Raw genomic sequence first — 17,645 nt, 5'->3', positions numbered from 1 at the left:
GGTTTCTCCCCCTCCCGTCTGCTTTTAGCTGCTGCAGGGAAAGACACAGACACAGGGCTCGTTCTGCAACTGCCACCCTCTGCACAATTTTCCCTCCCTGTTCTACCGACATCTTATTACCCCCTCTGTGCCCCCGTTTGCTCGGACACCCCTCCCGCAGCTCTGCCGACTTACCTGTCCCGCCAGCTGCTACGGGTACACAGAGATGTGTCAGAATGGAGAGCAGTGGAAGGGGCCATTAAATATGTCATTTACTGGACCCTTCCTTTTCTTAATGGACTATGGGGTCATTTCACTAAAGGTTACCCCAGGCGATATGACGGTCATGTGACCCTTTTTCGAAATATCTCATGAGATAATAAAAGAGTCAATTCATTAAAGTAAAATATTTAATGTGAGGTAAATCCCGCAAAAAAAAAAAAGAGATAAATCATTAAAGTCAATTCACTAAAGAACACACATTCGCCATTTATCACCTGCCAGTAGGCAGTCGGTATATTAGCAGTACAAAATAACAATTTGGGGAACTCTGCAATGGCCAGTAAATTAAAAGTATACAATGTATCAGTGTGGAAATGTTTTGCCCTGAGCTTAGGAATGAAAATAAATTGTAACATTTCACCAGAGGACGATCGTTATGTGAATGAAAGCACACTAGAATGTTTTTACAGTGTCATAGTATTTCATAGTATTTCTGCGTGCATTTATTTCTTCCTCTGGTGCAGTGTTAGCATGTAAAAATAAAAAGACTTTGAAAAAATAATGCCTAAAAAAATGTAATATTTAAGTGATAAATATTGCAAAACAAAAATATTTAACGCATTGGTTAAATAACACATGTTTTTGAGTAAATTGACTACTTTTGGTATAAATACTGCATGAGTTATTTTAACATTAATGCGGCATTTATCAAAGTGAGTGATCGGCACTGATCACTCGCGTGCCCATTGATAACTTAGCATAGTAAACTGTGTTTTGCGATGCTTCAGTTTATGAATGAACAGAAGCCTCTGCCTCCTGTTCATTCATCTGCAGTGTAGCTGAGGCTACACAGAAAGGAATTGAAGAATGTGTAATTAATTCCTTTCTCTGTCTCAAGGGTGGAGATGTCAGGGGTCTATTTAGATCCCTGATATCTCACCAAAGCCCCAAACAGTATTGTAAAAAAAAAAATGTAATCATTTTTACATTTTTAAAGAAATAACAAATTGTAAAAAATATTTTTTTTTTTAAATTGTGAAAAAAATCATTAAAAAAAATTTTAAAAAATAATTTTAAAACATTTGAAAAATAACTTTAAAAATAATGTAAAAAATGAAGGGCTCATTCACACTGTTACTCTATGAGGATATAGTAGCGGCTGTATAAACACAGCTGCAGGTCCTAATTTGTAAATGTGCAGGTGCGGGTGAGTGGCCCTGAATACATCCTGTCTGTGTTTGGGGCCGTAAACCTGCACCCATGTGCCTGTCAAATTAGGACCTGAGACTGTGTTCATACAGCTGCTGCATTCCCATAGCTTAACATAGGCTGCCTGCACACAGCTCCAGCTACATAAAAATAAAAAAAAATAAAAAAAAAACACTGATTCACATTGAACAGGCCACATAATCCATGTGAATGAGCCACAACACCTTGTTTGCACACAGAACTTTATTTATTAACTCAGTACAGTTTTATCTTTTAGATTTAGCAGGAATTTTGTAAGTTGTGTAAGTCAAAAAACTGACCTACCCCGAAGCCGGGACTTGGGGGGAGCTTTCTTTTGTGGGGGGCGGCTTTTGCCTAGGCCAAGACACAGCACTGGTAGTGCCAAGTCAGTCTTAGCCCAAGTCAAAGTCAAGTCGCAAGTCATTAGTGACAAGTCAAAGTCAAGTCGAGTCATTTATTTAATTTTGTCAAGCAAGTCGCAAGTCCTCAAACAGGTGACTCGAGTCTGACTCGAGTCAAGTCATGTGACTCGAGTCCCCCACCTCTGGTAAATAGAGACTCACACAGAATAGCAATGAACCACTCAGAAAGTTTACTAAAGTGGATATTAAACACGATGAACAATGTAACAAATCAGAAACAATAAATGACAGTAGATAACAGTTAGGGCTCTTTCACACGGAGGATCCGTATGTCCGTTTTTCGGATGAAAAACGGACATACATGTATCCCTATGGAGCGTCGGATGTCAGCGGTGACATGTCACCATTGACATCCGACCCGCTCCGATCCGAAAAGTGTAACGGAGGAAAACCCTACTTTTCCATCCGTTTTTGGATCGGATCGGGTGACGACGGACTCTACGGTCTGTCATCATCCGATCCCCCATAGGGGAGAGCGGCGCTCTGACAGGTCCGTCGCTGCACACTGTGCAGCGACGGACCCGTCATTTTCCTGCTCAGCGGGGATCGGTGGAGCGATCCCCGCTGAGCAAGCGGGTGTTCACAGGGCGGATCATCACTGATCTGCCCCGTGTGAAAGAGCCCTAAGTGTATATGTAAAATGGTGAGTTCAATAATCACAGTAGGGAGTATATGCAGACTGGCGTATAATGGGACAGGCGTTCAATAAGCTGCAATTCCTATATTAAACACCTTCCCACGGAACCCCAATACACACACACCAAACTGTTATAATATAATGTTACTTACATCCAACAGTACAATGCAATATTTAACTTGCTCTCAAGGGCTCCCCCTAGGTGGTAATTCAATGTTCAAACTATAAAGTAGAGCTGTGATGCTTTGCAGAAGATGATGAAAGTTTCTTTTCTCCAAGTATCTTCAGCTAGCCTGTATTTTAAACTGCAGTATTTGTAATTTAACAGGGAAACAAAGGGAAAGCAAACTGTGGAATAAATGATGTGTTGATAACTGTTTGACTGAAGAAATAGGGCACTTGTAACACTTCCTCCCTATCTGTAAATGTAATACAGTACTGACTTTATAGCACAGGGAATAAAAGACCCTAGAGTTCAGCTGTATGCAGCCTGTGAAAAGGTAGGATCACTTCTGTGGGACTACAAGTCTCACCAGCAGTCTGTAAATAACTCACTCAGCAATTATGCACTTTACTGAAATGGGCAGGTGCCCTCTCACCACAATAGACCCAGAAGCTGTAAGGCTCTGTCCAGTCTCCCTTCTTGATGTCTCAGTCTGATGGAAGATGGCGCTGCCAAGCTGTACCGCTCCTCCGGATGGCTGGGGTGCAGGAAACTTACAGGTGTCCTGGCACTATACACCGATCCGCTTGCTAAGCTGGCCGGCTGTATTCTGAAGTCCCTCAGAGGCTGGTGATCCTGCTCCGTGCTGTGGAGGCCGCAGTCTTTTGGTCACACACACACACAGACCTCCCTGCTGGTTGTTGAATGGCGTCTGGAGAGCCCGAAAGCAGGCCACGCCTGTCCTTTTATCTGCTTACCCAGCAAGCTGTTCTGTGACTTGGCATTGTGGATTTGTGACTTGGCATTGTGGGTCAGTAGTTCCCAGACTGATTTAACAACATGAGTCACTTTCTCATCAAACTACATTCCCCACCATGCATAGTTGTTTACTTCTTAACCACTTCCCGACCGCCGCACGACTATGTACGTCCTAATTTTGAACGGGGATATCGTTGTTATGGCAGCAGCTAGCTGCCATAACCCCGGTATCCCCGTTTTCGTGCGGCGGCCGGCTTTCAGATAAAAGTGGTCCCTGCGGCGGATTCGCCGTGAGATCACTTTTATCGGTGGCGGGAGAGGGCCCCCCCCTCCGTGATCCGGTGCCCTCCGCCGCTTACCGGAGCCGTCGGTAGCGGCGGAGGCGATCGCGTCCTGTTCTCTGGTGTGTCTGGAGACGAGTGAGGCCAAGATGGCGCTCACTTGTCTCCATGACACTGCTGGGCGGAAGAATATTGGAGTTTTCGGGACTTTAAATGAGGCGCATGGGGAATGCGTCTCCATCCCTAGTTCAGAGAAAAAAGGAAAGGAGTTTGGGACTTTAAATGAGGCCCACGGACATCAGGAGGTGAAGGAAAAATGTTGTTTATTGGTCATGAAGTCTGTATCAAAGCATATCACAATTATAGACTGCATGTCAAAGAAGAACATTGTAATAAATGTCATTCAATATACCTACGCACATATGTGTGAGCGCATGCAATAAGCATCAAGAATACATCAATATGTCAAACTAGAGGCCACATGATAGTCACAAGTGATCAATGGATACATACAATGATAAAAGATATATATACACATAAAAGCAGCATAGGACAGTAATCGTAAAAAATATGTAAACCCGTAATTGATTGAAGAAAGATGTTCTGAGTTGATAGTGTGATGTGAGCATGTATCTGCGTAACAAAATGCCCGACGCGTTTCGTGTAAACCACTCATCAGGGGCACAGTGCTCAAACATATCTATGGGGTATAGTAGAGTAAACAATTAATCTATATGCAACCAATAGTAGCCGGGGGAAGCAAACGTGCACCCCAGAGTACTTACATAAAATCATTGCAGAGGAGGTGTGGTGATGATGGAGCCAAGGCCATATTAGTAGTCCGTACCGGGAGCTGAGGTGACCGAAACACGCACTGGCGGGGCGCATGCACAGAACCCCCCCCACATACACAGAACCCGGAGCACTGGATCTAGGGATGAGACAGTGATCTGCCAGTAATGACTGCCAAACGGAGTCTGAGAAAGAGGGAAGGTACATAATCAGTAAACCATATTGTACTGATAGGGTAATTAAGAAATATATATGTATCAGATGCGTAGAAACTGAAATTGGAGAAGTCAAAGCAACAAAGGGAAACCTAGCTGGGGATAAAAGAAAACAGGGGAAAATGAGAAACAAAAAGAAAAATATATTAAAAGGATAAGAAATAGAAATAAAATAAAATAAAAAATAATAATAAATGAGTGGAAAATTATAAGTGAAATGAGTGATAAAATAGACTAAATATGAATAAAAGATGAAGGGATGAATAACATACAATCCCCATGGGATGTGGTATGAATAAAAAAGTAACAAACGCAGACCTAATTGGTAAGTGAAACCAAAAAGACAGGGGGGAAAAAAAAAAGGGGGAGAAAAAAGGAAAAATAGAAAAAGAAATAGTGACTGATTGTGAAAAAAATAAATATGTGGATGGGGTAGCTGAGTAGGAGCTTACATGTTTCCCAGGATGTATACATGTGCTATGGTGGTCAAAACGTCACTTCCGTCCACGCCTCTTAAAGGCATATTTTTTCAAATGTCATTTTTCTAAATGACTTTTTTTTTTTATTTTTTTTTTTATTGCATTTTAGTGTAAATATGAGATCTGAGGTCTTTTTGACCCCAGATCTCATATTTAAGAGGTCCTGCCATGCTTTTTTCTATTACAAGGGATGTTTACATTCCTTGTAATAGGAATAAAAGTGACAAATTTTTTTTTTTAAACAGTGTAAAAATAATAAAATATTGTAAAATAAATAATAAAAAAAAAAAAAAAAATTTTTAAAACCCCCCTGTCCCGACGAGCTCGCGCGCAGAAGCGAACGCATACGCGAGTAGCGCCCGCATATGAAAACGGTGGTCAAACCACACATGTGAGGTATCACAGCGACCGGTAGAGCGAGAGCAATAATTCTAGCCCTAGACCTCCTCTGTAGCGCAAAATATGCAACCTGTAGAATTTTTTAAACGTCGCCTATGGAGATTTTTGAGGGAAAAGTTTGACGCCATTCCACGAGCGGGCGCAATTTTCAAGCATGACATGTTGGGTATCAATTTACTTGGCGTAACATTATATTTCACAATATAAAAAAAATTGGGATAACTTTACTGTTGTTTTATTTTTTTATTCAAAAAAGTGAATTTTTTCCAAAAAAAGTGCGCTTATAAGACCGCTGCGCAAATACGGTGCAAAAAAAAGTATTGCAATGACCGCCATTGTATTCTCTAGGGTGTTAGAAGAAAAACCATATATAATGTTTGGGGGTTCTAAGTAATTTTCTAGCAGAAAAACCTGTTTTAAACATGTAAACACCTAAAATTTAAAAGGAGGCTGGTCCTTAAGTGGTTAAAAGAAAGAAAGATCCTGGTAAAGTTTCAGCGGTCACTAGAAGGAGCCAAACCCTTACTTAAGAAACAACACATTACTTAACATGATAACTTTTGGTAGCAAACCCCTGTGCTACAGTAGCATTTGCGATGAACAGGATCCAGAGGGCAGGTGGTAAGATGGACGTTAGCAAGTAGTTTAGCAACCTCGTCTATAGTGGTGGGGTTGAAAGAAGGAAGTAGTGATTGTACCTGTGGGCATGAAGTGTAAAGCATGGAGGGTATCTGAACAGTAGAGATTTCCTTGCGAATTGTATCAATCTTCTGTTTGAAGTGATTGGTGATCTCCTGGGCAATGAGTGAGTAGGCGGATGGAGGCAGTGGAGGACGAAGTAGAGAGTTGAAGGTAGAGAAGAATTGATGGGGACAGGATGATAAGTTGTTAATGAGAGTGATAAAATAGGTCCGCTCGGCAGTGAGGAGGCTGAAATTATATTTTTTGAGGGCAGATTTATATCGGTTGAGATCTTTCTGAGACTTAAGCCTCGTGCACATGATCAGATTTTCTGCCGGGAATTGTGTGATGACAGACTGTTGGCCGAAAATCTGACCGTTTGTACGTTCCATCGGACAATTTTTGTCAGACTTTCCACCGACAAATGTTGGATGGCAGGATTATAAATTTTCCGTGGACAGCGGTCTGTTGTCGGATTTTCCTATCGTATGTACACAAGTCCGTCATACAAAAGTCCAAAGTACAAACACGCATGCTCGGAAGCAAGGACGAGTCGGAAGCAGTCGGGTTTGTAAACTAGCGTTCGTAATGGAGAATTAACATTAGTGATGCTGCAAATTATGAAATTTCGAAATGCAGCGCGCATTCTCTTCTTCTTTAATGGGATAATAATGAAGCTGCTTTGCTGGTGATACTGATGGAGTTATTGCACACTAATTCTCAAAGGTTTTTTTTTCTAGTGATATCAAGAATAATATTATTATGCTTGTTTTTTTTTTGGTTTTTTTGGTGCAAGTTACCACAACACCATTATCCGGTAGTTTTATAACATCAAGGATACAACTATGTTGGTGTCCCTTGTTAAATTTACATTGTATTTTTTAAAATGTAACTGCCTACTCCCAAACTGTCATTTGAAGTAAAACACATTGCTAAGTATTATTCTCCGCAATTTTTTAATTGCGCATTAAAAAAAGAAAACAAATAAAATTAGACATGGAGGTCTAATAATGTTGTGATGTTGGCATGGAGTAGTGGAAGAGGACTCCATTGGCAACCTGTGAAGCTCTGGTGAGCTCCATGCCCAAGAGGGTTAAGGCAGTGCTGGAAATTAATGGTTACCACACAAAATATTGACACTTTGGGTCCAATTTGGACATTTTCACTTAGGGGTGTGCTCACTTTTGTTGCCAGCAGTTTAGACATTAATGACTGTGTGTTAAGTTATTTTGAGGGGATAGCAAATGTACACTGTTATACAAGCTGCACACTCACTACTTTACATTGTAGCAAAGTGTCATTTCTTCAGTGTTGTCACATGAAAAGATATAATAAAATATTTACAAAAATGTGAGGGGTGTATTCACTTTTGTGAGATACTGTAGAAAATATAACAAAACAAATCATTATTCAAACAAAAAATAAAAGCCTCATGCATGTGTCCTGCTATTTAATATAGGGGGTCAGCAATGCCAAGAGTTGGTGAAAGCAGGGGTCCATCTTCCGGAGATAATTCTGAAAATCATCTGGATTATTCTCCTGGAGCCTCCGCAGCAAAGGCATATGACATCATTGGTCATGATTAATAAAGCAACCAATGTTTGGTCCAAGAACTCCTCCTCCTCCTGTTCCCGGACTGAACTTGGGTCACAGCAATAACTCCAAGGCCAATAATAAATAACACGTTATCTCCACCAATTCCGCAACATGGCTGGTTGACAAACGGCCATTCAGAAACGAGCTGAAAAGCACGAAATGAAAAGTGCGAACTGAAAAGCGTGAAATGAAAAGCGCGAATCAACACTAACCAAACTTCTACTAACATGAAATTAGCAGAAGGAGCCCAAAGGGTGGCGCCTGACAATTGAACTTCCTCTTTATCGGCTCGTAGTACGTCTAGTACGTCACTAAGTTCGTGTTTGTTGGCCGACAATTCCTTGCCGTTTGTATGCAAGACAAGTTGCTGGTCAATGCCCTTCGGACAAAAGTCTGATGTTTTGTCTGTGGAAAATCTGATTGTGTGTACGAGGCTTTAGTCTTACGCCACAGGCGCTCATGAGCACGACTATGTTATTTCAAACTTCTAGTATCATCTGTTTGCCAAGGTTGAAGGGGTGGGGGCCTGAATCTGTGTGTAGTGAGGGGGGCCAGTGAGTCCAGTGAGGCTAGAAGTGAAGCGTTGTAGACAGAAGTGGCGAGGTCAGTGCAGGATAGTAGTGAGATTTTGTCATAGAGGTCGTTGGTAGCAGAGTAGAGAAGAGAAGGGTTGAGGTGACGTAGATTTCTATGGATAATTTTTAGGCGGCTGGAGGGAGAGGAGGTGGAGGAGAGGGAGAGAGGGAAACTAATAAGGTAGTGATCAGAGTGAGGGAATGGATAGTTGGAGAGGTTGCATGGAGTGCATAGGTGGGAGAAAATGAGGTCAAGGGTATTGCCTTCAGCGTGAGTAAGAGCATGTATCCACTGCTTCAAGTCAAAGGAGGAGGTTAGACTGAGGAGTTTGGAAGTAGCAGGAGTGTTAGTATTAAAAGGGATGTTGAAGTCACCAAGAATGATTGTAGGGATCTCAGAAGAAAGAAAGTAGGGTAGCCAGGCAGAGAAGTCATCAAGAAAGGTTGATACTGGTCCAGGGGGCCTGTTGATAACAGCTATCCTTAGAGAAAGTGGAAAGAAAAGATGAATGCAGTGTGCTTCGAAAGAGGAGAGTGACAGAGAGGGAGGTGGGTGAAGTACCTGAAAGGTGCTATGTGGGGCTAGAAGGATTCCGACACCTCTCCATGGGAGAGGGCAGCAGAAGACACAGTGTCGGATTCATGAAGCCAGGTTTCGGTAATGGCGGGTAGATTAAATGAGTTAGCGATAAAGAGGTCATGGTTCACTTTTGATGATAGCAGTAAACAGAAGAAATAAAGAGGGTGAATCTCCCTAATGGGGGTTGCAATAAAAACTGACAGGTGTTCTAATACCTCTCCACTCTGTTGTTTGCCATCCCCCTTCAAAATGGACTACCAACCTCCACTGGTGCCCATAAGGGTGCACCCATAGCTCATGGCTTGCTATGGTTGCACACCCAGGAGTAGGGATGAGCTTCGTGTTCGAGTCGAACCCATGTTCGACTCGAACATCGGCTGTTCGCCCGTTCACCGAATTGCGAACGATATGGGCCGTTCGCGCCAAATTCGTGTGGCACGTCACGGCCCATAATTCACTGCGGCATGGCAGTGCATTGCTTGCTGATGATTGGCCAAGCATGCACTATGACCCGCATGCTTGGCCAATCACAGCGCCGCCTGAACAGAGAGCCATAATTGGCCAAAGCCAAGGAGGCTTTGGCCAATTATGGCTCAGGGGATTTAGTACACGCCCCACACTATATAAGGCCGCCTGCACGGCGGCCCTGTGTAGTGTGTGTTCCGGCGTTCATTGAGAGAGAGAGAGAGACAGACAGTGTCATTTGATTTGAGTTAGATAGATTAGGCAGAACAGTCAGTCAGTTAGCTGCACTTACAGTGTATTGTGTATATATATGCATCCCAGGTGTTGCATATATATATATACACTGTATTCAGTTTAGCTAGATCCGTTCCTGTTATCTTCTAGACTATTTACATTTAGTGCAGTGCGTCCTGCTCACAGTGTTCAGCTAGATCCGTTCCTGTTATCTTCCTACTGACAGGCAGGCTTGTCTGGTTACAGTATATAAAGCTACCTGAAGAAAATTACTGGTGTTCTATTTGATCCTATTAGTACCACGGTCAGGCAGCTAGACTATTTACATTTAGTACAGTGCGTCCTGCTCACAGTGTTCAGCTAGATCCGTTCCTGTTATCTTCCTACTGACAGGCAGGCTTGTCTGGTTACAGTATATAAAGCTACCTGAAGAAAATTACTGGTGTTCTATTTGATCCTATTAGTACCACGGTCAGGCAGCTAGACTATTTACATTTAGTACAGTGCGTCCTGCTCACAGTGTTCAGCTAGATCCGTTCCTGTTATCTTCCTACTGACAGGCAGGCTTGTCTGGTTACAGTATATAAAGCTACCTGAAGAAAATTACTGGTGTTCTATTTGATCCTATTAGTACCACGGTCAGGCAGCTAGACTATTTACATTTAGTACAGTGCGTCCTGCTCACAGTGTTCAGCTAGATCCGTTCCTGTTATCTTCCTACTGACAGGCAGGCTTGTCTGGTTACAGTATATAAAGCTACCTGAAGAAAATTACTGGTGTTCTATTTGATCCTATTAGTACCACGGTCAGGCAGCTAGACTATTTACATTTAGTACAGTGCGTCCTGCTCACAGTGTTCAGCTAGATCCGTTCCTGTTATCTTCCTACTGACAGGCAGGCTTGTCTGGTTACAGTATATAAAGCTACCTGAAGAAAATTACTGGTGTTCTATTTGATCCTATTAGTACCACGGTCAGGCAGCTAGACTATTTACATTTAGTACAGTGCGTCCTGCTCACAGTGTTCAGCTAGATCCGTTCCTGTTATCTTCCTACTGACAGGCAGGCTTGTCTGGTTACAGTATATAAAGCTACCTGAAGAAAATTACTGGTGTTCTATTTGATCCTATTAGTACCACGGTCAGGCAGCTAGACTATTTACATTTAGTACAGTGCGTCCTGCTCACAGTGTTCAGCTAGATCCGTTCCTGTTATCTTCCTACTGACAGGCAGGCTTGTCTGGTTACAGTATATAAAGCTACCTGAAGAAAATTACTGGTGTTCTATCCCAGCTTAGTGCAGCTACAGGCCATTAGTATGTCTGGAAGGCCAAGAAGGAGAGGCAGACAGTCACAAGCCAATAAGAGAGGGCAAGCAGGCTCTGTGTCTAGTGCTGGTCGTGGAGACGGTGCATCCTCATCAGCACGTGGCCATGGGACACGCTGGGCCTTTTTTACGGCAGCTGGCCGTGTTGAGCCGCAACATGCGGAAGACTTGGTCGAGTGGATGACCAAGCCGTCCTCATCCTCCTCATCCTCTCTCACCCATGCCCAGGGTGCTTTGTCTGGCAAAGCAGCGGCCTCTTCCCTCAGCTCAATGTCATCAGTGACTCCTTCCCTAGCTCCACCATGTCCTCATGAGGATTCCCTCGAACTGTTTGACCACAGTGTTGGGTACATGCTCCAGGAGGATGCCCAGCGTTTGGAAGGCTCTGATGATGATACTGAGCTCGATGAAGGCAGTAACATGAGCACGGACAGAGGGGGTGCCCAAGAAGGACAGCAATCTGGCAGTCATGCTCCCCCTGCTGCAGCATACTGCCAGGTTTGCTCCAGTGATGAGGAGGGAGGGGATGATGAGGTCACTGACTCAACGTGGGTGCCTGATAGGAGAGAGGAGGAGGAGGAGGAGGCGGCACATCACCAACGAGGCAGGATGCCCTCCAGGGGCCAGCCTAAGGGCAGCACATTGACTGCATCACACCCCAAAGCTCCACATGTGCAGGGCGCTGCAGTCTCTGCGCGTTATTCAAAAAGTTCTTTGGTGTGGGCCTTTTTTGAGACGAGTGCATCAGATCGCACCGCTGCTATTTGCAACATATGTCTCAAGCGTATCTCACGTGGCCAAAACATCTCCCGCTTGGGTACCACATGCTTGACCAGACATATGTTGACCTGCCATGCAGTTCGTTGGCAAGCGTATCTAAAAGACCCACACCAAAGAACAAAGAGGATCTCTCCTTGCTCCTCATCAGCTGAGATTTCCAACTAGACCTCCAGTCCTCTCTGAGACCTGCAGTGAGAGGAATGAAGGTGTAGAATTAGGTGTGTCACAGCCAAGTACTTGTGGGCAATCTGCTTTTGGTACACCGACGTCAGATTGTACCAGGCAAATTTCCCTGCCCCAGCTGCTGCACCGCCGAAAGAAGTTTGCTCCCAGCCATCCACATGCCCAGCGGTTGAATGCTAGCTTGGCAAAATTGCTAGCACTTCAACTGCTGCCTTTTCAGTTGGTAGACTCTGCCCCCTTCCGTGAGTTTGTGGAATGTGCGGTTCCTCAGTGGCAGGTACCCAAACGCTACTTTTTCTCACGGAAGGCGATTCCGGCTCTCTACCGGCATGTGGAAGGCAATGTCCATGCCTCGCTGGACAGGGCGGTCAGCGGTAAGGTGCATATTACCGCTGACTCATGGTCCAGCAGGCATGGACAGGGACGTTACCTAAGTTTCACGGCACATTGGGTGACTCTGCTGGCAGCTGGGAAGGATGCAGGACAAGGTGCAGTAGTGTTGGAGGTTGTTCCGCCACCACGCCTCCAAAATGCTGATTGTGACACACCTCTCTCCTCCACCCCCTCCTCTTCTTCTTCCTCCATGGCCTCTTCCTCGGAACCAGCGGTGCTCTGTAGTCGTTCAAGGGGCTACGCAAGTACGCAGGCCAAAAGATGCCATGCGGTGCTTGAGCTGGTGTGCTTGGGGGACAGGAGCCACACTGGGGCAGAGGTTCTGTCAGCTGTGCAGGGGCAGGTTCAGAGGTGGTTGACGCCACGCCAACTTAAGGCAGGAATGGTGGTTTGCGACAATGGCACCAACCTCCTCTCTGCCCTCCGACAGGGACAAATGACCCATGTGCCCTGTTTGGCTCACGTCCTTAACTTGGTGGTGCAGCGGTTCTTGGGTAGGTACCCGGGCTTACAGGATGTCCTGAGGCAGGCCAGGAAAGTCTGTGTGCATTTCCGACGGTCATATAATGCCAGTGCTCGGCTGACGGACCTCCAAAAGGAGTTTAACCTGCCCAAGAACCGCCTAATCTGTGACATGCCCACCAGGTGGAACTCAACGTTGGCCATGCTGCAGCGGCTGCACACGCAGCAGAGGGCCATCAATGAGTACCTGTGCGACTATGGCACCAGGACAGGGTCAGGGGAGCTTGTTTTTTTTTCCCCACGCCAGTGGGCCATGATCAGGGATGCATGCACTGTCCTGTCACCATTCGAGGAGGCCACGAGGATGGTGAGCAGTGACAGTGCATGCATCAGTGACACTGTCCCCCTTGTCCACCTGTTGGAGCACACGCTGCGTGGAATAATGGACAGGGCACTTGAGGCAGAACAGAGGCAGGAAGAGGAGGACTTCCTTAGCTCTCAAGGCCCCCTTTATCCAGACAGTGTTCCTGCGTGCCCGCCGATCACACAGGAAGAGGACGAGGAGGAGGAGGAGGAGGAGGAAGATTGTGTCAGTATGGAGGTGGAGCCTGGCACTCAGCATCAGCAGCAGTCTTTAAGGGATCAGTCCCAAGAAACACATGGACTTGTACGTGGCTGGGAGGAGGTGGCTGCGGACGTTGTCGTCCTTAGTGACCCAGAGGACTCCGGACCGAATGCCTCAGCAAACCTACGCTGCATGGCCTCCCTGATCCTGCAAAGCCTGCGTAAGGATCCTCGTATTCGTGGTATCAAGGAGAAGGACCAATACTGGCTGGCAACCCTCCTTGATCCACGTTACAAGGGTAAGGTTGCGGACCTTATCTTGCCATCGCAAAGGGAGCAGAGGATGAAACATCTTCGGGAGGCCTTGCAGAAAGGTCTGTGCAATGCGTTCCCAGAGACTGGGAGGTTACAAACTCCTGTTTCTGGACAACGTGTTGCTGAGGCTTCGGTCAGTCAAAGAAGGAGCGGTGGAGAAGGTGGCCGTCTGACCGATGCGTTCAGACAATTTTTTGGTCCGCAGCCCCAAGGTATGATCGGTTCCAGCAACCATCGCCAGCGTCTGTTTTACATGGTGCAGGAATACCTAGGGGCAAGATCAGACTTGGACACCTTTCCCACCGAAAATCCTCTGGGTTACTGGGTCTTGAGGATGGATCACTGGCCAGAGCTTGCACAGTATGCAATTGAGCTACTGGCCTGTCCTGCATCCAGCGTTCTTTCGGAACGCACATTCAGTGCTGCTGGAGGCGTGGTAACCGATCACAGGGTGCGTCTGTCCACCGACTCGGTCGATCGGCTGACCTTCATAAAAATGAATGAGTCTTGGATCACCACCAGCTACCAAGCACCTGATGCTGATGTAACCGAATAATTTTTTTTGAAATCTCAGATCCCTTCAAAGACTGCCTATGCTGATGCTGAGTGACTATCCCTGAGTAATTATCCTCTTCCTCCTCAATCATCACGCTGATAGCTTGTAAGAACATTTTTGGTTCTGGGCGCCACCACCAGTGCCTAAGGCACAATTTTTCAGCCCCTGTTTAACAGGGGCGTGTTAATTACAATTTTTGATGTAATACTTTGCAGCAGGGCTCGTTCCTGCATTCCAACTAGAGTGTCTGTGAGGGGTTGCAGTGTTGTGGCACCAGCACCAGTGCCTAAGGCCCAATTTTTCTGCCCCTGTCTAACAGGGGCGTGTAATTACAATTTTTGATGCAATACTTTGCAGCAGGGCTCGTTCCTGCGTTCCAACTAGCGTGTCTGTGAGGGGTTGCAGTGTTGTGGCACCAGCACCAGTGCCTAAGGCCCAATTTTTCTGCCCCTGTCTAACAGGGGCGTGTAATTACAATTTTTGATGCAATACTTTGCAGCAGGGCTCGTTCCTGCGTTCCAACTAGAGTGTCTGTGAGGGGTTGCAGTGTTGTGGCACCAGCACCAGTGCCTAAGGCCCAATTTTTCTGCCCCTGTCTAACAGGGGCGTGTAATTACAATTTTTGATGCAATACTTTGCAGCAGGGCTCGTTCCTGCGTTCCAACTAGAGTGTCTGTAAGGGGTTGCAGTGTTGTGGCACCAGCACCAGTGCCTAAGGCCTAATTTTTCAGCTCCTGTTCAACAGGGGCATGTAATTACAATTCTTGATCTAATATTTCACAGCAGGGCCCTGTGAGGGCTTACAGTGTTGTGGCCACAGCAACACCTAAGGCCCAAATTTCTGCTGAGTATATAGGGCAGGCCCCTACTTTCAAACATCTAACTTACAAACGACTCCTACTTGCAAACGGAAGGAGACAACAGGAAGTGAGATGAAATCTACCCCTAGGAAGGGAAATTCTCTCCTGTAAGAGTTAATATGGGAAAACAATTTCTCCTTTCCACTGATGCTTTCCAATCCTTGTTCCACAAAAAACCCAAATTTTCAAAAAACATTTTTCATTGGGACAAAAAGTGAGGTGAAATCTTCTGAAGAGGAGGAAAGACAGAAAAACAAATGTCACAGGGGGGATAACCCTTCCCTATGTTTTCCAAAAAGCTTAAAAAAGATTTTTTGGCTGGAGCTAAACGCTTTAAAAATGTACCCGTTCAAAATTACAAAGAGATTCTACTTAACAACAAACCTACAGTCCCTGTCTTGTTTGCACCGCCTGTATACTGCTGTTCAGAGTATATAGGGCCTTTCCTTATTTTAATTTGGGTGCAGGGTTCCCCTTAATATCCATACAAGACCCAAAGGGCCTGGTAATGGACTGGGGGGTACCCATGCCATTTGTCTCACTGATTTTCATCCATATTGCCATGACCCGACATGACATTAAACCCGCAAGCAGTTTTAAATGAGATTTTTTCCTTTAAAAATGACATTTGGTGCAGGGACTGTTCTAAACACGGGAAACACGAGCCACTTTACAGGCCTACTATAGACACACCCCAGGTACGATATTTAAAGGAATATTTCGCTTTTTTTTTTTTTACTTTAAGCATCATTAAAATCACTGCTCCCGAAAAAACGGCCGTTTTTAAAAGTTTTTTTTGCATTGATACATGTCCCCTGGGGTAGGACCCGGGTCCCCAAAACCTTTTTAGGACAATACCATGCAAATTAGCCTTTAAAATGAGCACTTTTGATTTCGAACGTTCGAGTCCCATAGACGTCAATGGGGTTCTATTGTTCGTGCGAACTTTCGGTCCGTTCGCAGGTTCTGATGCGAACCGAACCGGGGGGTGTTCGGCTCATCCCTACCCAGGAGGAAGGAGTGGACAGTGCTGGTAGCAGACCCCAGAGGAGGAGATAACGGAAGGCATTATGCAATGTCGTTGCACAGAACAGATAGGTATAAGCAGGGCTGCCATGAGGGGGGTACAGCCGTTACAACTGTAAGGGGCCCGCTCGGGCCAGAAGAAGGCAGGACGGGTGTAGGGGATCCGTGCTGTGCAGTACAGAAATGATCTCACAGTTTCTGCAGTTCTTGTGTCATTGATTTTAGACATAGAGCTCTTTACTGCCACCGCTGGCAACTATGTGCATGTGCACCCCTCGTGTGACAGTGATCTGCCTGTACTATGCTTCTCAGCAACATGTCAGCTTTGTAAAAACGAGCTGGGACCAAGTAGGAAGTTACAAGTAGGGGCTGTGAAGGAAAGGGAGGGGGGCTGTTTGTGTACAGGGAGGGGCCAGAGGCTTGTGTGTGTACAGATTTGTGTATGTGGGGCTGCCATATATACAGGTGTGTGTGTGTGTGTGTGGGGGTGACATATATACAGGTGTGTGTGGGGGGGCGCTGACATATATATAGGTGTGTGTGTGTGTGTGTGTGGGGCTGACATATATACAGGTGTGTGTGGGGGGGTGCTGACATATATACAGGTGTGTGGGGGGCGCTGATATATATACAGGTGTTTGAGGGGGCTGCCATATATACAGGTTTGTTTGTGTGTGGGGGGCTGCCATATATACAGGTGTGTGTGTATGGGGGGGGCTGACATATATACAGGTGTGAGGGGGGCTGACATATATACAGGTGTGAGGGGGGCTGACATATATACAGGTGTGTGTGAGGGGACTGACATATATACAGGTGTGAGGGGGGATGACATATATACAGGTGTGAGGGGGGCTGACATATATACAGGTGTGTGTGAGGGGACTGACATATATGCAGGTGTGAGGGGGATGACATATATACAGGTGTGAGGGGGGCTGACATATATGCAGGTGTGAGGGGGGGTGACATATATACAGGTGTGAGGGGGCTGACATATATACAGGTGTGAGGGGGGTGACATATACAGGTGTGAGGGGGGGTGACATATATACAGGTGTGAGGGGGCTGACATATATACAGGTGCGAGGGGGGGTGGCATATATACAGGTGCGAGGGAGGCTGACATATATACAGGTGTGAGGGGGGCTGACATATATACAGGTGTGAGGGGGCAGACATATATACAGGATTGGGGGGGCTGACATATATACAGGTGTGAGGAGGGCTGACATATATACAGGTGTGAGGGAGGCTGACATATATACAGGTGTGAGGGGGGCTGACATATATACAGGTGTGTGTGAGGGGACTGATATATATACAGGTGTGAGGGGGGATCACATATATACAGGTGTGAGGGGGGCTGACATATATACAGGTGTGTGTGAGGGGGGATGACATATATACAGGTGTGAGGGGGGCTGACATATATACAGGTGTGAGGGGGGCTGACATATATACAGGTGTGT

The sequence above is a fragment of the Aquarana catesbeiana genome, linkage group LG07 (genome assembly GCF_042186555.1).
Source record: "Aquarana catesbeiana isolate 2022-GZ linkage group LG07, ASM4218655v1, whole genome shotgun sequence".
Classification (NCBI taxonomy): Eukaryota; Metazoa; Chordata; class Amphibia; order Anura; family Ranidae; genus Aquarana; species Aquarana catesbeiana.
This window is presented reverse-complemented; position numbering follows the sequence as displayed.